Consider the following 22,337-nt stretch of genomic DNA (forward strand, 5'->3'; position numbering starts at 1 on the left):
CATGGACAAAAGATGGAATTTTAAAGCTCTATGGTGGTAGGAGAATTATAAGAGTGGGAGGTGGGATACAAAGGCCTTATGTTCTCACGATCAGTGTAAGAATGTAAGGCAAAAGAGGATGGCCTTCTGTGTATACACCCGAGATGAATTTCGTATGAGTAGAAGTCAATTTTTCATGCCTCACAGTGCTACGGGATTCACCATGAGAACATAAAGGTGTATGCATGTAAAGGAGAATTTGAGGGATCTGGGGGTTATGAGATGTCTGAAAAATTAATATAATATTCAAGTTGAGCATTAAGAACGTAAAAATGAGTTCAAACATAAGAGTGGAAGGCATATCTTCAAGGGGCCATGATGTAATGGGAAGTCAGATTAATTGATTAAAAGATTAAATATATTGATGTGAATGTGTTCTTGTATAAACATAAACGAAGATTTCAAGGTTCACGGTGCTACACTTACAGTATAAAGAAATTTGAATATTTCAAATGTAGGGGCTCGCCCAGATAATTAACAAACCAAAAGAGGACAAGTGGCAAGGGAAATAAGGAGAAAATGAAAAATAATATGAAGTCAAAATTCATAAAGCTCATCAACACATAATTTTCAAACAATAGAAATTTTTAAATGAATTTCAATATTTTTATATAGTTTTAACTATATAACTTTTAAATTTTTCATTTTAATACCTGTTCATATTTCAAAAGCCTGTTTTTCAAACTGCTACCACGGGGGCAATTTTTCTCCAGAATAGGCACTATAGTATATCATTGGAACTGAGAGAAACTAAATTTTTTGAATCTAAGGTCAGATTATACACAAGTCTTCACTAGTTTAGTCTATAAGCAATTTTGTGATTTCTAGGGCTTTCTTAGTGGAACGGGCAAAATTCATCATGGGATGTCAAAATCAGTTTGGAGGCAAATATAAAGGCTTTTTGAAGCCTAAATGTGAAGAAAATCGATTTCAAATGGTTTTCTTGGCTTTTAAAAGTCATTTTAAAACTAATTTTCACTTTTACCTTGAGTAAAGGTTTGGAATCAAAATCAATTATTGATTCTCATCATATCTTTCAGATATTTGGTGCTTTTGGAGCAAAAAGCTGATTGAAGATTTGATTCACCAGTTGAGGGGAAATATTAAAAGGATATTTTTAACCTATTGAGAAGGTTTTCCAAGTGAACAGATGTCATGTTTTGATCAGATCTGGGAATTAACTCTTGGTGCAGAGCACAAAGCTTGGTATTAGAGGAATGGATAAAAACTCCATCTTGTCTTCATTCTTCCTTCCTCATACCTCTTTGGATGTAATTAGAAGTTTTATGAAGTTTTATGCAAGGTTTGAATAAATATGAGCCCATTTGTGTAGGCACTTCATCTTATTTGGTGACCCTATAAACCAAGGATGTAAGTAGCCTATAGGGTATATATGTTTTAGGTGTTTAGGAGGGTTTCATATGGCCTAAATAGCCATGATGCTCAATAATATCACGTTTAGAATGTGTTTTGAAGTCTTCATATGAAAAGTTGCTCATATCGGCAGTTTTGAAAAAAAAGTTGCTGACAACTTTTGCAAAAAAACTGTGCAACTTTTGCAAATCAGTTACATTCGACCTCTAACTGCCTTGGAGGTCGGTTTTTAGGTGTCATTAGGCTATAAATATATTGATCCTCTTCCCAAAAGAACAGAGGAACTTCATTTGTACGGGTTTTTCATTGGATGAATAAAGAACTCCCTATTTTTCTGTTTAATTCGTTGTTTTCAGAGGTTGCACGTGTGGTACGGACGTGAGACTAGAAGTTTAATGGTGGATTTGCAGAGTTTTATGTCCCACTGACTCTTTGCATTTTATTTGGAGTGATTTGAAGGAGTTTGGACAAAGTTAGAGCAAATTGGGTGAAACCAGTCCCAAACCCTCCATAAAATCAGGGTTTTGTGCAAATGAGCCATTAGAGTGCACCTAATTGGCCTCAGGGGTACAAAACCCAATAATCTGAGAGAAGACATGTACCATTTGTTGATTCTAGAAGTAGGAGTAGTTTCCATGGTGGGAGTCCAAGTTTCAATGATGCCCTAGTTCAAGTTAGGCATAGAATTTGAACTCGGAATGCAGATTTGGAAGTAGAATTGTGAAGTTCGGTTGATTGGAGTGCAACCAAAGGTAGAATTGGAAGTCTTAGACCTTCCCTAACACCATCCAAGTCAGTTTCTTTTTCTGTGTACCCATTTCCTTACACTTGCTTAACAAACCAAGCCTAATTAGGCCTATTAGGACTGCGTGTTTTGCATAGGTTGGGATATGCTGGAGTGGAGTGAGATTTTAAGATTTGGAGGTCTTTAAGGGAAGTCAAAAGGGTATCTGAAACTCTATTTTATTTGCCAAGTCGTTTGGGGAAATCAAAAGATATGGCTGAAACTCAGGTTTTGCTGACCTACTAGGATTTACTAGGTAGGTATTGGTTGGGTGTATTACCAAAGTGTGGGAATCTGAAAAGCTGTTGATTCAGAGTACATTGGGATATGTGAAGGTGTGTTGACCATCAAATCAAGTGGTTGAGAGGCCTAAAGCATAGATCCATGTTTTGGCCTAGTTGTGGGATGCTATTTCTAAAAGCAAATTGGGAGCAGACTTTGCTTACCTGTTCCTTGCATTGAGAAGGTTGTCAAACCTTGTGAGAAGGTTATTTGCCAAGAGTGGAAGGTCCTTTAAGGATCTCTTAAGACTAGAAGCAAGTTTGGCTTGTTTGAAGGGTCTAAGTGCAATCTAGACCAAGAGTACACTTCCGGTGTGTAACTCTGCATCAAGGTGGTATCAGAGCAGGTTAAGACCTGTTTTCATCATGTCTGAAGGAGAAGATGGACCAGAGAGGGCTCTCCCTCTGAGGGTCACAAATGCAGAACTAGCCAAGATAGTACAAGAACAAATGGCTGAAAGTAGGGCCTTTAGAGAAGAGAACAGAGCAGTCAAGAGAGAGTTGGAGAGACTCAAGGGTAAGTTGAAGAGAGGAGAAAACTATGAATCAGAAAATGAAGAGGTGGAGCAAGATGACAATGCAGCAGCAGTACCACCTGATCAAAGGCCTCTCTTACAAGCACTAGAAAGGATGGGAGTCAAGGGTGGAGAGATCCCTACATTTCAAGGAAAACTCAATCCTGATGAATGCATTGATTGGCTTGAAGCCATGGACAATCACTTTGAATGTGACCATATTCCACCAAGCCAAAAAGTAAAGATTGCCAAGACTAAGTTGAAGGGTGCAGCACTAAGCTGGTGGAATTTTGTTCAGAATGAGAGGGCTGAGGATGGCAAGGAGCCCATAACTACTTGGAAAAAAATGAGAGCAGAGATTAAGAGGCAGTTTGTGCCCGAGGATTATGAAATCCTTGTGAACCAAAGGTTGCATAACCTCAAACAAAGGGATCTTGATGTGAGCACATACACACAAGAGTTCCATAACTTGACATTAAGAGCCAAGGTCAATGAGACAAATAAACAAAAACTAGCCAGATATGTAAGTGGCTTGAAGTATTCTATTCAAGATGAATTGACATTGGTAAATTTGGAGTCTATACACCAGTTTTTTAATCTTGCATTGAAGATTGAAGAGAAGCATAAGAGGAGAGGTGATTCAAACACTAACAAAAGAGGAGGTAGCAATAATTTCAGAGGAAGAGGAGGCAGATTTCAAGGCAGAGGCTCTGGTTTCAGAGATGAAAATCAGAATTAGAATATGGATACCAGTCAAAGAGGATCTTTTAGAGGCAGAGGCAATAATGGCAATAGAGGAAGGAATGGCAACAGGAGCAGAGGAGGCCAGGTCTTCACTGGTAGGTGTTTTATTTGCAATCAGACAGGGCATCAATCCTTTAGATGTCCCCAAAAAGGAGGAGACAACAGCAGACCCGGAGATAGGAGAATTAATCTATTGCAAGAAGAAGAAGAGGATGGGCAAAGCATCTCATCCTATCACACCACAACCTCCAGACTTGCTAATCCTGAAACTGGAGAGTGCCTCATGATGCAAAGGACACTTTTGAAGGTACCACAACCTGCTGAACCACCTCAGAGGAAAACATTGTTCAGGACACATTGCAAGGTGAAAGGAAAGGTATGTAAGTTAATTGTGGATTCAGGGTCAACTGACAATATAGCATCTAAAGAAATGGTGGATAAATTAAAGTTGCCTAGGATACCACACCCATACCCTTATAAAGCTTCTTGGTTGACAAAAGACAAACAAACATTGGTAAATGAACAAGTTTGGGTGGAGTTCACATTAGGAGAGTATTCTGATAAAGTTTTGTGTGATGTCACTGAGATGGATGCATGTCACCTCTTATTAGGGAGGCCATGGCAGTTTGATGTAAAATCAAGGCATGATGGAGAAACCAACATTTATACAATAACTAAGGGAGGTGTTAAGTATACAATGAGGCCATTGCCTGATGATAACAAATCAGACCATATAGTTAGTAGTGTGACTTTAGTAGGGGAGAAGGAATTCCTCAAAACTATAAAAGAAAAGGACACACCCTGCTTTGCAATAGTGGTAAGACCAAAACAAGAATCAAGGAACCTAGTCAAGCCTAGAGCAGATTTGAAAAAAGATGATGTAGGACCCAAGGAGGTTAGGGATTTGCTGAACAAGTATCATGGGATTGTGGCAGGGAGTGTACCATCTACTTTACCACCAGAGAGAGAGGTGAGTCATTGTATAGACCTCATACCAGGGGCCACTTTACCAAATAAGGCTGCATACAAGTTGACTCCAGAACAGAATGAGGAGATAGCAAAACAAATAAAAGAGTTGCTGTCTAAGGGTCTGATTAGGAAGAGTGTGAGTCCATGTGCAGTACCTGCAGTACTTGCACCAAAAAAGGAAGGAACATGGAGGCTATGTACGGACTCAAGGGCTATAAACAAGATAACCATCCGGTATAGGTTTCCCATGCCAAGAATGGAAGATTTGTTGGATTGTTTAGGAGGGGCTAAAATTTACTCCAAAGTAGACTTAAAAAGTGGATACCATCAGATAAGGATCAGAAAAGGGGATGAGTGGAAAACAACATTTAAAACAACTGAGGGTCTTTATGAGTGGCTTGTGATGCCATTTGGGCTATCAAATGCCCCAAGTACCTTCATGAGATTGATGAATGAGGTACTTAAGCCTTTCCTTAACAAGTTTGTTGTGGTATACCTAGATGACATACTAGTGTTTAGCAAGGATGAAGAGGAACACTTCAAACATCTAGATTTGGTCCTAAAAAGATTGCATGAGGAAGATCTCAAGATCAATTTGGAAAAGTGTATATTTGTGAAGGATGAACTGATATTTCTTAGTTTCGTTATTTCTAAGGACTCTTTGAAAATGGATCCATCCAAAGTAGAAGCTATAATAAATTGGCCATCTCCTACCACTGCTGGTGAGGTTAAAAGTTTCCATGGTTTATGTAATTTTTATAGAAAATTCATAAGGAATTTTAGTGGGATATCTGCTCCAATGGTGGATACCATTAAGGGAGGCAAGAAATGTCATTTTGTATGGACTAATGCTGCAGAAGAATCTTTCCAAATGCTGAAGCAGAAGATAGCACAAGAACCAGTCCTAAAGTTCCCTGATTTCAACAAAGTGTTTGTCATAGAATGTGATGCAAGCACTAAAGCTATTGGTGGTGTATTGAGTCAAGAGGGCAGACCAATAGCCTTCTTTAGTGAGAAGTTAAATGAAGCAAAGCAGAAATATTCAGTATATGATCTAGAGTTGTATGCTATGGTCCAATCCTTAAAAAGATGGAGGCATTATTTACTTTCCAAGGAGTTTATTGTTTTTACTGATAATCAGGCTTTGAGCTTTCTTAACAGGCAGGAAAAATTGAATCAAAGGCACATGAAGTGGATGGAGTTCATCCAAGCATATACTTTCTCAATCAAGCACAAGAAAGGGATCACAAACAAAGTTGCTGATGCCCTAAGCAGAAGAAACCTCCTAGTTCAATCAATTGAACTTGAAACCGTTGGCATAGAAGGTATGAAGGATCTATACAGCCAAGATGAAGATTTCAAAGAGATTTATAAAGTTTTCCAAAGCATGGAAGGCAAGTATCACACAGAGCTCTCTGATTTTTTAATTCAAGATGGTTTATTGTTTAAGGGGGGACAATTATGTATTCCTAGGGGATCATATAGAGAGAATATAATCAAAGAAAAACATAGTGGGGGCATGTCTGGTCATTTTGGATTAGACAAAACACTTGAGCAAGTTAGGAGATTCTACCATTGGCCAAAAATGCAGTCCGATGTAAGAAAGTTTGTGGAATCTTGTATAATTTGTCAAAAGGCTAAAGGGCACTCATCAAATGCAGGGATTTATACTCCTCTACCTATCCCTGACAGACCATGGAATTCAATAAGCATGGATTTTGTATTGGGATTACCAAAAACTAAGGCAGCAAATGATAGTGTGTTTGTGGTTGTTGACAGATTTTCCAAAATGTCTCACTTTATCCCTTGCAAAACTACACATGATGCTTCAAACATTGCAGGTCTATTCTTCAAAGAAGTGGTAAGACTCCATGGTTTACCAAGGTCTATTGTTTCAGACAGAGACTCCAAGTTCCTAGGACATTTTTGGAGGACTCTTTGGAAAAGACTTGGAACAAATCTTAATTTTTCTTCTGCCTATCACCCTCAATCAGATGGGCAGACTGAGGTAACAAATAGGTCACTAGGGAACCTACTAAGATGCTTGGCACAACAATATGGTGGATCATGGGATAATATATTACCACAAGCTGAATATGCATACAATGATTCAGTAAACAGAAGTACTGGTTTGACACCATTCCAAATTGTTTATGGTGAACACCCAAGGGGAGTACTAGAGTTAAGGGATGTCAGTCAGATGGAGAGGAGAAGTGCCCAAGCTCAAGACTTTGCACAAGTGATGAAGGAGGTACAACACCAAGTGAAAGACAGACTGTCTAAATCTGCAGACAAGTACAGAGAACATGCCAACAAGAAAAGAAGGGATTTGCAGTTCAAGGTTGGAGACCTTGTCATGGTCCATTTGAAGAAGGAGAGGATGCCAAAGGGACAGCATACCAAGTTGATGGCAAAGAAAATTGGTCCATTTAAGATCCTACAAAAATGTGGGAACAATGCATACAAAATTGAATTGCCACCGGATGTTGGATTGTCACCAATCTTTAATGTCTCTGATTTGTTTGCTTTCAAAGAACCTACTGATATTGTGGATGCAGGTACAGGTCTGGAAGAGCAGGTTACTGATGTTGCATTGCCAAAGACACATAAACTCCAAATTGAGTGCATATTGGACAAGAGAGTTTCTATGGAGACACGAAGAGGCACATACTATACCTACTTGGTCAAATGGGCTGGGTTACCTGAGGAGGATGCAACATGGATGACTCAAGCAGAGAAAGAGAAAGCAGGCTATCAATTTAACACCATTCCCAACTCAAGGGACTTGAGTTCTTTTGGAGAGGGGTAGTATGGTGCAGAGCACAAAGCTTGGTATTAGAGGAATGGATAAAAACTCCATCTTGTCTTCATTCTTCCTTCCTCATACCTCTTTGGATGTAATTAGAAGTTTTATGAAGTTTTATGCAAGGTTTGAATAAATATGAGCCCATTTGTGTAGGCACTTCATCTTATTTGGTGACCCTATAAACCAAGGATGTAAGTAGCCTATAGGGTATATATGTTTTAGGTGTTTAGGAGGGTTTCATATGGCCTAAATAGCCATGATGCTCAATAATATCACGTTTAGAATGTGTTTTGAAGTCTTCATATGAAAAGTTGCTCATATCGGCAGTTTTGAAAAAAAAGTTGCTGACAACTTTTGCAAGAAAACTGTGCAACTTTTGCAAATCAGTTACATTCGACCTCTAACTGCCTTGGAGGTCGGTTTTTAGGTGTCATTAGGCTATAAATATATTGATCCTCTTCCCAAAAGAACAGAGGAACTTCATTTGTACGGGTTTTTCATTGGATGAATAAAGAACTCCCTATTTTTCTGTTTAATTCGCTGTTTTCAGAGGTTGCACGTGTGGTACGGACGTGAGACTAGAAGTTTAATGATGGATTTGCAGAGTTTTATGTCCCACTGACTCTTTGCATTTTATTTGGAGTGATTTGAAGGAGTTTGGACAAAGTTAGAGCAAATTGGGTGAAACCAGTCCCAAACCCTCCATAAAATCAGGGTTTTGTGCAAATGAGCCATTAGAGTGCACCTAATTGGCCTCAGGGGTACAAAACCCAATAATCTGAGAGAAGACATGTACCATTTGTTGATTCTAGAAGTAGGAGTAGTTTCCATGGTGGGAGTCCAAGTTTCAATGATGCCCTAGTTCAAGTTAGGCATAGAATTTGAACTCGGAATGCAGATTTGGAAGTAGAATTGTGAAGTTCGGTTGATTGGAGTGCAACCAAAGGTAGAATTGGAAGTCTTAGACCTTCCCTAACACCATCCAAGTCAGTTTCTTTTTCTGTGTACCCATTTCCTTACACTTGCTTAACAAACCAAGCCTAATTAGGCCTATTAGGACTGCGTGTTTTGCATAGGTTGGGATATGCTGGAGTGGAGTGAGATTTTAAGATTTGGAGGTCTTTAAGGGAAGTCAAAAGGGTATCTGAAACTCTATTTTATTTGCCAAGTCGTTTGGGGAAATCAAAAGATATGGCTGAAACTCAGGTTTTGCTGACCTACTAGGATTTACTAGGTAGGTATTGGTTGGGTGTATTACAAAAGTGTGGGAATCTGAAAAGCTGTTGATTCAAAGTACATTGGGATATGTGAAGGTGTGTTGACCATCAAATCAAGTGGTTGAGAGGCCTAAAGCATAGATCCATGTTTTGGCCTAGTTGTGGGATGCTATTTCTAAAAGAAAATTGGGAGCAGACTTTGCTTACCTGTTCCTTGCATTGAGAAGGTTGTCAAACCTTGTGAGAAGGTTATTTGCCAAGAGTGGAAGGTCCTTTAAGGATCTCTTAAGGCTAGAAGCAAGTTTGGCTTGTTTGAAGGGTCTAAGTGCAATCTAGACCAAGAGTACACTTCCGGTGTGTAACTCTGCATCAACTCTTCTCCTATATCTTCTTTTCTTTTGCTGATGGTAAGGTTGGTTCCATTCTTTGGAGAAAAACCAGTCACTGTTGTGATACCATGTTTTGGATCTAGTTTTGATGTGTTCCCATACTGTGATACCAAATATTTTTCAGCAATTTCTCTTATGTGAATAGCAGTAGGAAAGATAATATAGCTAGTTCTAATATGTTAGGTGTTTTCATGTCTTGATTTCATACATTTAAAAGTATTATTTCAATGAAATTAATACAAGAAGCAAAATTTTCATTAGTTTCATTCTAATTCTCGTCTCCTTTATTAGTGATCTTCAATGTTTTACAATCTCTAAACAAAGAGCTTAGGTTGTAGTTGCAGTCCCTTAAGGCTATGTGTTGTTTCATTGTTACCTATAACTCAAGGGGTTATGTAAATGCTTTAGGGAAATCAACAAGGTTGCAAGTTTACTGATGGGGATATCATGTAAGATTGAGGTTTAGATTGAACATGGATGTCTATTTACAAGGTGAATTGATAGATCGTATACCTGAATATATAAATAAGTATCAAGTATATATATATATATATATATATATATATATATATATATATATATATATATATATATATATATATATATATATGTGATTAATTCATGGAATTGCCCAATAGATAAGGCACTGATCATTTTCAGGATCATGTGTTCATGCTATTGCATATTAGGGGTTTTCCTGAATTCAACATTATTAATCAAACGTTCTTCCCTTTCATGTTGAAGGACCTAAATGTAATATCCACACTTAGCTTTTGAGATTCATAGATTTGCATTTAGCTATTGTAGATCTATGTCTTTTCATCAGCCATTAGGAGATATAAGGGTTTTCATCTGCTTAATAGATTCAAGGATATGTTTTTGCATTGGTATCATATGAATTGAATTTGAGGTCTACCCACCTAGGTTTAGTAGAGCCTGAAGTAGAAGAAGGGTCATGCCTTATAGTTGGCCTAGTGTCTAAAATAGTATGTTGAAAATGGGAGTTAGCTACCCCTAGATATACTATATTCTCATCGAGATAATTGAAAACCCTCTAACATTTTCAAACACTAACAAAATGGAAACTCTCTTAGGGAGTTGCATATAGAAAGTACCAAAATCTCTGGAATGAAACAAATTGGATATAGCATATATATAGCAAAAGGTGTTTCTTATTTCCTTGCTGAAGTTTCATCTTCCCCAATGTCCTTATTTATTGACAACAGTAGTTTGATTGAACTAAATAATTTTTAATATCAAAGTCATTTTCCATTTTGATAAGTTGCTATCAAAATTCAAAGTTAATGTCATATTCTTTCACTTTGCCAAGAGTGTGAAATTCCCATGTTGTTGTATGAAGTTTGCAAATACCTGTTGCAAATTCTGGACCAGCTTGTTATGTTTTGAAAGTTTGGAAAATATTTTCTCACTAAGTGAGTGGCTACTCAAAGTTATATCTTTGCACTAGTGCTTCAAAATGTGAAGGTATTCTAAAGGATGCAACAGTCAGAAGGCATATTTGAAGAGTTCATGTCAAGTTCTTGACAATGGGTGAAAGAATTAGGTGAGATGCAGTGCAAGTGTTAATCCATATAAGATTTGAATCTGTTGTTATTTGCAGCATTGAGGTAGTTACATGCATCAATATTGAAAGGTATTTACATTTTCATGTGATTTTATTTCCATGAAAGTAAACTTTACAAAGTTTCTCCGTCAAGTGGATTTTCCAGCACTAAATAGGAGATTGGTTTGGTACATTCCAACATACTTTGTGAGAGGTAGATTCAGTAAAAGTGTTTTTTATATTTTGAAGTATGTTTAAAGTTGAAGTTGGTAGGAGGTTGTGTAGATCTACTGCAAGTTGTTAATCTGAGATTTACAAGTGGTAAATTGTTTTAAATCTTTTCTCACCAAGTGTGAGTGGTGACTCTAGTCAAAATCCCTGTGCTAGTGCATGATTTTATTTTAATATCAGAGGCTTTTACTTTGTGGGCAGATCTAGTTTGTTGGAAAAGAGAAATTATAAGTTTCTTGATTAATGGTTTATGTGGTCATTTGTATCTGCTGAAGAAATTCATTTCAAAAGGTGAATCACTGTTGTGATTTCATTTTCCTCTTGAAGGAGTGGTGGCTCTACAAAGGACTCTATCTATGGTGTGAAGGGTTTCATATGTGCACCTATGTCAGTTAGTAGATCTGAAGTTTCAGACAACAACACATAAAGGTATTACAATTTTCATATATTTGTCTCAATTTAATGAATCAAAGGATAATAATCAGCAGATTGATGTCGTACATAATGTGGATTCATCTTTTTATGATGATGATTTTCAAGAAAAGGAAAAGTGTAATAGCAGTAATAGTCTTTCTTCTAGTGATGAATGTGAATGTGGTACAATGTTAGTTGTTGAGGTATTGTCTAAAAAGGAAGATGTATGTGATGATCAGAATTCTAATTTTTCAAAATATATTACTAATGAGTTTGCTGTTACAAATGTGTCAAGCTATCCAGATAATGATCACAACCAAGGAGAAGAAACTAGTAGTGAAATCTTGTTAAGTGTTGATGAGATTTCTGACTTGTTGGCTCATGATTTTGAAAGATATGCTAATCTATCTAAGGATGCTTGTGTTTTTCCACATTTTGCAATTTCATATAGTGAAGTCAATTCCCCTAAATTTGATGCTGAAGAAGATGTAGTTTCAGAATATGCTTTGTCAAATTTTGGAGGTGTATGTGATGGTAATATGTACATCAATGCACATGATGACTTCTATGTTGAAAATGAAGATGTAGAGATAAGGTATGTTGCTGGTTCATGGTTTTCTTGTGTTCATAAAGCTAAGATACATTCAGATAGCTCATATGACAAGAAAAGTAATACTAATGAAATGGTTTATCCTAGTGAGCTATTTGAAGAAAAATTTGATACGGATCAGCATATTGTTAGAAAGAATTTTCATGATGATTCTTGTGATTTGGGATCTAATAATTTGTTGGAATATGAAGAGAATGCAACATATATCTAGTCTAATGTATGGTGTACTGATGTTGCAAATAAGGAGAAATCAAAATTTTCATTCTCTTCACACCTAGAGGTACAAGGTGAGTTACAAATTGATTCATGTAACTCGTTGAATGAAATAGAGTATCAAGCTTTTTTGTTTCCGGTTGAAGGAGTCCATGATTTAGTTAGTAGGGATCAGTTTCAATTTTTTGTCAATTTCTATGATCACGCTGATTCATATTTTCATAGTGAGCAAGATGAAGAATGTATGTCTGATTTTTATATGCACTATGGAAGTGATGGTAATAGTTTCATTTTGCCTAACAAAATGATTGAAAGTGCTGATGTGTTGGATGAAACAAATGGGAATAAGAATTTTAGTTTACCTCAGGTGAATGGTGATGAAAATCAGGTGTATGATAGAGGTAAGAAGTTATGAAAACTTTATGGTGGCCCGAGGCCATCGTTTGTACATAGTAGAGGTAGTTGTCTTTTATTTGAATAAAGCTCTTCGAGAGAAAGTTTTGATGTTTAGGAGTGTAGTCTACTTCTTCTAGAGATATGAATCCTTGCCATGCCCACAAGGGTCATGCATCCCTAGACAGAGGCACTATTGGGACTAAAAATTGCATGGTCAATTTTGAGTACCATTGAGAATTTGAGCCCTATAAATGCTTTTAAGTGCCTATGTACCCAACTATCAGTCTTAGGCCTAAGAGGTGTTTAATGCTTCTAGCACCTTGCATTTAGTGTTTCTATGTGTTTCATGAACACAAATTGAGATTCTGAGCCTTTTTGTGAAGTCTCATTTTGAGCTAGTTTCAAATCTACACTTTCACCTAAAATGTCAAATAGTGACAAGAGGCCTTGTTTGCATCTGAATATCTCACACCTAGAAATGTTTCATGACTCGCCACTTTGGAAATGTCTAGTGTATATACCTGAGAGCCTATGTTTTAGATTTCAAGTTGTTTCAAATCTATTTCACTAGGTTTTGAATTCCTCAAAGTTGGTAGTTTATTGTTTTCATGCTAATGCACTTTGTACATAATTTTGGGAAGCCCTGTTTGATGTGCTATAATTCTGACCCAGTTCATCAAAATGTTGAAATTCCTTTTGCATTGTATTCTAGAGGTTAGAGGCTTGTCATGTTTCAAGTTTCAAGTTATGAAAAATCTGTTTGGTCAGTTTTCAAATGTGATTCCATATGCAATTTCTATCTTTTTACTGGTGTCAGCATTTGTAGATTTGTCAGGACCCTTGATCATGATGCTATATCTTGAGATCCATGATAGGTGAGATCAAATGGATTGTACCACTATGTTGTCCTCTAAAAATACTTTAGGTGTGCCAAGTTTCAAGTCTTGACAAATACATTTGCACACTTTTTCAAGTTCATTCCATTTGCAAATATTGCTTTTCTGTCATTGTTTATCTATTGAGGGCTATTTATCCTTTTATTTTTAATTTTTGTCTAGTTCATGTATGTATATGTGTAGGTTCATATGCTTGTATGCTTATTTGTATATTTTCTCTTATGCATTTGCATACAGGTGTAATTTTACTTATTTGGTTATGTATTCACATTTTTATTTATTTATTTTATTTTCCACCTATTTTTAAATTTTCATATGTTTTTTGTATTTGAGGCTTGTTTCATTCTCTTTTATCTTGCATGTTTTGTCTCCCCTGGTCTTGTTTTCTTTCTTCATGCCCCTTGGTTTTTCTACTATTTTTATAGTTTATCCTTCTCCTTGGGTTTGCGTGCTTACCTCTACCCCTCTCCTCCTCTCTTTATTTAGTCTAGGTCTACAACATATTTTGACACATTCTTAGCACTCTCATCCTAATGATGGATCATTGAGTTTGATCCAAAATGTTGATGCAAAAAAATCTCACACAATCTTACCCAGAAGCATAAATCTTATGATAAAATGAGATTTTAATGATCAATTAATGCTCAAAATCAATTCTAGTGAATATCAAATGATGAATGAATCATTTCAAGATTCAGTTGCTTGGAAAAGAATTTTTTTTAGCCGGGCCCACTTTGGGGCCCGACTAATCTTATCTAAATGATAGGGTGTTGTGAGATTTTCAGGATAATTTCAAAAGGAATTAGAATGGATTTGGTTTATTAGTATGTCTTGATCTAACAATGATGTAAGTTAGCATTAGTGATGGGGAGAGAGATGAATTTGCCAAAATTTTGTTGAGAGATCAAATTACAGGAAAGAATGACCAAACTAAAGGTTTGACTTGTCAAGAGAAGAGAAAGAAACATGTCCACTGATGATGAACATATTTGAATTAATAATTCTATCTCAAGGAATCAATCTTTCTGCATTGTTTGGTAGGTAGTAGGTTGATCAGGGAAGACTTAATGAGAATGAATCATGTAGATATTTCCAACAATTTATAGATTCTCTTGATTACTATCATAGCAAGGGTGTTTACCACATGGACTTAAAGCCTAAAAAGCTTCTCCTAAACTCTCAAGGGAACCTAAAAATTTTGGATTTTGAACTGAGTGCCTTGTCTCAACAAGAAGATGGACTTCTACATACCACTTGTGGAACACCAAATTATGTAGTACCTGAGGTTTTAGGGCACAAAGGATATAATGGTGCAGCATCAAAAGTGTGGTCTTGTGGAGTAATACTGTATGTTTTGATGGTAGGATATTTTTTGATTTATGAGAGTGATCTTGTGAGTTTGTATAGAAGGGTCAATAAGGCAGATTTTTTAGCTCAAACTAGTTCTCAGCTAGTGCCCAGTATTTGATTTCTAGAGTTCTTGATTGAGATCCTATTAAGTGAATAAAAATCAAAGAAATTCAAGATCATGAGTGGTTCAAGGAGAATTATGAGTTAGTACAACTTTATGAAGATAAGAATGTCAACTTGGATGGCATACTTGTAGTTTTTGATGATGAGAAGAAGACCCTGCGTATGCAAAGAAGACACCTAGCAGGATAATCAACAATTGGGCAACCCACATGGAGGGGTAGAGACATTTACAAGGAATGATCACAGGTCCCATAGATATCCCATACGAATGGAAGCATGTGAGCAGTGAAGGCTGCGACATGAAATTTTGGTGTCAGATTAAACCAAAGTATGAGAAGCTACTGACTAGAGAACAAGCCATAGGGGAGGTAAAATGAAACCTATAGCATGAAGAATAGTCCACATCAAGCAAGGAGTCTCATGCCTAGAAGAAAACCCACAAGTAGCCCACATTGAAAGAAAACTAGTAGACAACAAGCAAGGGCGGCTAGAACTATAAAACCCATGTAAATAGAAAAAGCAACATAAAAGAGCCCACGCAAGGCAAAATAGGGCACTCAATAGTAGAACTAGCAGAACTAGAAGCATCAATGCACAGAGAAAATCCTAAAAGAATTTGCAAAAAGATGCCATCAAAGCATAGAGACACCACGTAAAGAATTTAGGCTCAACTTTAGACTAGAGAAAGGTGCCATAAAAGGCCAAAGGAAAGACCAAGCCATGGATTACAAATAGGGGAGTTTAAAAATGCAAAGTCAAAGATATTGCCCATGCTATGCAAAATGGAGAGCCCACATAAGGGTTAAAATGTAGAACCAAGGCCAAAGAAAGGAAGAATTAGCATGCGATGTGAATGGAAGCTACAACAAAGCTCATGGCAGTAGTTAGGTCTTTATCTCACATTCACTGCAAAATGGGGATTGAAGTGTTTTAATACACGAGCACACTAATATTGAGTTGTCTAAAGGCATACATCTTTTATGACATGAGGCACATGTAGAGGGACCCACCTATAGCCCATCATAAGGTCAACACATTTTTGACTGCTCGCGTGTGATCAGAGGTAAAGTATAAAAGCTGTACGTTTCTCCAATTACCTCGTATGGATAGAAGATGGAATTTTAAAGCTCTATGGTGGCACAAGAATCGTAAGAGTGGGAAGTGTGATACATAGGTCTTACATTCTCATGACCAACGTAAGAGCATAAGTTAAAAGAAGATGGCCTTCCGTGTATATGCCCGAGATGAATTTTGTATGAGCTGAAGTCAATTTTTCATGTCTCATGGTGCTATGGGATTCATCGTGAGAACGTAAAGGCATATGCATGTAAAGGAGAATTTGAGGGGTCTCAGGGTTATGGGATGTGTGAAAAAATAATATAATATTTAGGTTGAACATTGAGAATGTAAAAATGAGTTCAAACGTAAGAACGAAAGGCATATCTTCAAGGGGCCTCGATGCTATGGGAAGCCAAATCAATTGATTAAAAGATTAAATATATTGATGTGAATGTGTTCCCATATAAACGTAAAGGAAGATTTCAAGGTTCACAGTGCTACATTTATAGGATAAAGAAATTTGAATAATTCAAATGTTTTAAATGTAGGGGCCCGCCCAGATAATTGACAAACCAAAAGTGGACAAGTGGCAAGGGAAATAAGGAGAAAATGAAAAATAATATGAAGTCAAAATTCATAAAGCTCATCAATGCATAATTTTCAAACAATGGAAAGTTTTAAATGAATTTCAATATTTTTATATAGTTTTAACTATATAAATTTTAAATTTTCATTTTAATACCTGTTCATAGTCTAGGAGCATGGTTTTCAAACTGCTACCAAGGGGGCAATTTTTTTATAGAATAGGCACTATAGTATACTGTTGGAATGGGGAGAAACTAAATTTTTTGAATTTGAGGTCAGATTATACATAGGTCTTCATTGGTTTAGTCCATAAGAAATTTTGTGATTTCTAGGGCTTTCTTAGTGGAATGGGCAGAATTCATCATGGGATGTCAAAATCAATTTGGAGGTAGATATAAAGCTTTGTTGAAGCCTGAATGTGAAGAAAATTGATCTCAAATGGTCTTCTTGGCTTTTAAAAGTTATTTTTAGATTTATTTTCACTTTTACCTTGAGTAAAGGTTTGGAATCATAACTAGTTATTGATTCTCATCATATGTTTCAGATATTTGGTGCTTTTGGAGCAAAAAACTGATCAAAGATTTGATTCACTAGTTGAGGGGAAAGATTAAAAGGATGGTTTTAACCTATTGAGAAGGTTTTCCAAGTGGAAAAATGTCATGTTTTAATCAGATCCAGGAATTAACTCTTCTCCTATATCTTCTTTTCTTTTCCTGATGGTAAGTTTGGTTCCAGTCTTTGGAGAAAAACCAGTCATTACTGTGATACCATGTTTTGGATCTAGTTTTGATGTGTTCCCATACTGTGATACAACATATTTTTCAGCAATTTCTCTTATGTGAATAGTAGTAGGAAAGATAATACAGCTAATTCTAATATGTTAGGTGTTTTCATGTCTTGATTTCATGCATTTAAATGTATTATTTCAAGGAAATTAATACAAAAGAGAAAGAATTTCATTAGTTTCATTCTGATTCTCGTCTCCTTTATTAGTGATTTTCAATGTTTTAAAATCTCTAAACAAAGACCTTAAGTTGTAGTTGCAGTCCCTTAAGGCTGTATGTTGTTTCATTATTGCCTATAACTCAAGGGGTTATGTAAATGCTTCAGGGAAATCAATAGGGTTGCAAGTTTACTGATGGGGATATCATGTAAGAATGAGGTTCAGATTGAACATGGATGTCTATTTACAAGGTGAATTGATAGATCATATACCTGAATATATAAATGAGTATTAGGTATATATATGTATGTGATTAATTCATGGAATTGCCCAATAGAAAGGCACCGATCATTTTTAGGATCACTTGTTCATGCTGCTGCATATTAGGGGTTCTGTTGAATTCAACATTATTAATCAAATGTTCTTCCCTTTCATGTTGAAGGACCTAAATGTAATGCCCACACTCAGCTTTTGAGATTCATAGATTTGCATTTAGTTATTGTAGATCTATGTCTTTTCATAAGCCATTAGGAGATATAAGGGTTTTCATCTGCTTAATAGATTCAGGGATATGTTTTTGCACTGGTACCATATTAATTGAATCTAAGGTCTACCCACCTAGGTTTAGTAGAGCCTAAAGTAGAAGAAGGGTCATGCCTTATAGTTGGCCCTGTGTCCGAAATAGTATGTTGAAGATGGGTGTTAGTTTCCCCTAGATACACCATATTCTCATCGGGATAATTGAAAACCCTCCAGCATTTTCAAACACCCACACTACCACCTAATCTTCACATGTCCCTTCTGTTTTGCCTTCACAAACATGAACCTATCATTATCATCAATATCTTCATACTCAAAGTACTCCTCTAGTTCATTGATGCAATTAGCTCATCTAGATTAAGATTTCTAGAAAATGTGGAACCTCAAACTTAGGTCTTTTTGCAATCTTGGAGATGGCCCTAAAAAGCCTCTCTTCCTCTAGATTTAGAACTACCTCTACTTCAACATTTTCTTCTACTTCATCCTCATCCTTGCTTTCATCTCTTATAGGAAGATTTATTCCTCTTTGCATTTGTTCATCCAATTCTTTCATTTTCCTATGGAGGACTTAGAAACCCTTAGGTGTAACACCTACAACTCTTCTACCATGCTCTCTTCGTGGAGGCATTTTAGTGCTTCCATTAAAACCCTAGCGCAAATTGCCTCACAATCAGTGATCTATCTATACACTCATCCCAAAGCATGGTCCTAGTGCAAACTGCCTCATAATCAGGGATCTATCCATAGACTTAAGAACTCTAGCTCTAATACCACTTAACACAGGGTGCTCCCCTTAATACCATAAACTCATAATAGAAACAAAGAAACAACAAAAAATGTGAGAACAAAATATGGACCTCTTATTTTTACCTCAAATGTAGAATTATAGAATTCGTAATTATAGTATGGTAACTCACATGGGCACCTTTAGTACAATAATTTGCAAGACAAGCTGCGAACTATTACCCAGAGTTGTCTTAGACAATGTTGGAGCCTTTCTTAAATAGGTATTTTTATGCCACTTAGGAAGGTTCTAGATGCTCAAACTTAATACCTAGGGCTGACAAACTCTAACAAAACATATAGAGTCAGCCAAATACATCTTTGACAATTATTTTAGAAGTTTCAAGTAGCCCAACTTCAAAAGGCCATAACTCACGAACTGTTGCTCCGATTGGTTATTATAACCACTTTTTGGAAATGTCAGCTCCTGATCTATAGGCTTGGAATGGCACTAGCACCATTCTATCAATTTTTTTGACCTCATCTGGGTACTCTAAGGCCTCCAACAATGAGCCTAAAGATTTTCCTGCAAATTGTTCCATCACAAATCTACAAATAACTTCTTTGATACTTAAGCTAGAGCAATGTGATTTTTATGGTATGGCTTATATCTCTAAAATGAACCTTCCTAGAAAATAAGAACATTCTAAGATCAAATGACAAACTTACTAAAAATAGCAAGTTCCCATAAATAGTAACCGCCCTGTCTACTAGTCTTTATTGAAATAGAAAAGATTGAAAATAAAATATTTTTGGTTGATGCAAGATTTCCCTTACACTGAGGATGCTCCTACATCAAAGAATGGGATTATTACTCCTTTAGTTGGATTTTTTTAGATGATTATTCCTTTCGACTACCATTTCTTATTAATTATTTAGAAATTTTCTACAGTGGTTAATCAAATTTTGGTCATGATTAATAACCAAGAAAATTGCCTATTTGTTGTACTTTCCAACCTTGAGGAATTTTGCATTTCCTCCCAAGTGCTAAGTTATATCATGGTGTTGATGCTGGTATTTCTATTATATTTAGAGAATCACACTTGAGCCCGAGCTGGGAAGTGGAAATATATCCCAACCTCTGCATGAACAATTGTAGAGGACACCATTATTTGTCTCCTTTTTGGAAAAAGTTTAATCAATTTTTTAACTTCACCACTAAATAAAATCCTGAGAAGAAGGCCTACCTCATTAGTTACTTCATCGAGTTTTCAAATAGTCCCCATATTTATTTTAGAAGTAATCGATCATTGTGGTTCTTCATAGTCCATCAAAATTGATTAATTATTGTTGAGGTAATTGGAGGCTGATGAGTATGCCTGAAGCCTCTTTCACACATCATCAATACCCTTAATATTTTTTATGAAAAAATGATATATATTGTGATTTCATATATTAGAATGGAAAACATTTGAATTAAAGAAGATTTTAAATATGGAAAAGAATGCACACCTAAACCAATGATTCCTTTCAAATGAAAATCCATTCTTTGTACCTAAATTACAAAGGTTGAAGGTGACAAAAGAAACAATGATTAAGGATTTTTACATTCTATGGCCTCCTTGATCCTCTTGAGCACAAAGAAGAAACATGACGTTCGTTTCTAGTTTAACAAGCCCCATGCGATACAACTTACACTAACATACACATTAATTTCATACACAATAGATAATTAATTCAAAATAAACTAGACATTGAAGTAACCAACCAAAAACCTGTCATAATTTTAATAAAAGAAAAAAATTTACATCCTGCATCATCTACAAATCTCTCTCTAAATCCATTCAACAATGGATGTCTGAAATTGAGAACTAAATCCACATTATATTTTTTATCTTGTCAGTACTTGGTCTTCATCCATACAATTCATATTTATTATTCCCCTCATGCATTGAATATCATGAAAAATCAAGCACAAAAGCCCTAATTTAAGCATCATGTTTTTATTTGTGAAATATTTTGCATATGTCAAGATGTCCTAATTTGTTGAAGTACTTCTCTTTGAATGCTCTAATTTTTTGAAGTACTTCTATTTTAATTGGAGAACATCATACTATGTTTTCTAAATTTATCGTGCTAGAGGTAAGGTTTTTATCCACAACTCATCATTTTACTCACCTATAAGGAGCGATAAACATTTGAAAAGCTTTGAAGAGACAAAAAATTTAACTTTACTTTTCCTTCCAAGTATAAAGACACAACAGTTTAACTTTCAATATGGAGAATACGTGTTCTTCAGTAGTTTTCGATTCTTCTACTTCAAATAAAAAACCATGGATATTTCCCATCTCACATTATTAAAATCAAAAGTTTTATATGAAAGTCACAATAGATAACATAATTAACAAAGAAATGGTAATTGTAAAGATTCACTTTCTACTATTCATTTACTCTTTACTATCTAATGTTTGTTTCATCTTAATATTGTATTTAATAAAGTTATAACAGTTATAATTTTAAATTTAAAATAATTGAAAGCATAAATATGTATTTAAGAAAAAATATCAATTTTATCTTTAAAAAAAATTTATGCTACCTTTTTATGTAATAGTGAATGCTATATGCCTATGTCTCCTATCATCTTACTCTTGACACTGAGAATTTTAAATTACCTTCAAAATTACTATATAGAGCATCTTCAAAATTGACTTTGTTGTAGAGGGTCTTTCCAACTTCAAATTCATTACCCTGAATTCCTTGCATGCCTTTTCAAAACTTACCAAATCTTATTCAAAAATATTTATTTCTTATGCAAATAGCTTTCATACATGCATGTTGAAGAGTAGTAATCCTTCATTAGCGAAGACAATTTCATAAAATTACTCTTTAAAACATGATTTGATACCATACCCATTGTTTCTTTCATTAAATCATGAGTGGCTAAAAATATTCTCAATTTTTTATATTGTAAAATACCACCATTAGAGAGGATTAAACAATGAATTTTTTTCATCCCTAGAAATGATCTTTGTCTCTTATTGGAAGCCAACAATTCACTAGAGGCATCTCTTTCAATTATAGCTCTCACTCCTACACACTTCATAAAGGGGATTTCTTGATCTTTCCTAGAGATTTTGTCATTAACAATTATCATGCATGAAAAACATACTTTTCATTTCCACCAAGTGTAGAAATCACTATCATGACACTTTTTAAACTCATGAGAGTGAACTAAAGGTCATTCTTTTACAAACAATAATATTTAAAGGAAAAATAACTTCACAATTGAATTACACCATGACCAGTACTCTGATCACCTAACAAGTTTGGGTATGAATGGATAAGAAATTGGTTGGTTCCACTCAAGGAATTAAAAACAACTTGGTACTAAAATTCATCAAAAAAATGGATGATAAATAACAATCCTTTAAAAGAAAAACTACATTTTGTATTTACCCATTGGGACTCTAATCAACTAACAATTTGGGTGGGTAAAGAGATTCAATCAACTCAAGTGAAGAAAAACCACAAATATTGATGTTTCATGCATCTAATATTTACACATACAAGAA

At 35.5% G+C, this 22,337-nt stretch overlaps 1 pseudogene; it reads left to right on the forward strand.

Moving 5' to 3' along the window:
- Window positions 1–14,487, forward strand: part of LOC149572299 (CBL-interacting serine/threonine-protein kinase 8-like) — a 31,896-nt pseudogene extending 17,409 nt beyond the window's left edge.
- Window positions 14,488–22,337: the final 7,850 nt, after the last annotated feature.

Source organism: Cupressus sempervirens, chromosome 2 (genome assembly GCF_028749045.1).
Source record: "Cupressus sempervirens isolate cs-2001-9-10 chromosome 2, ASM2874904v1, whole genome shotgun sequence".
Lineage (NCBI taxonomy): Eukaryota > Viridiplantae > Streptophyta > Pinopsida > Cupressales > Cupressaceae > Cupressus > Cupressus sempervirens.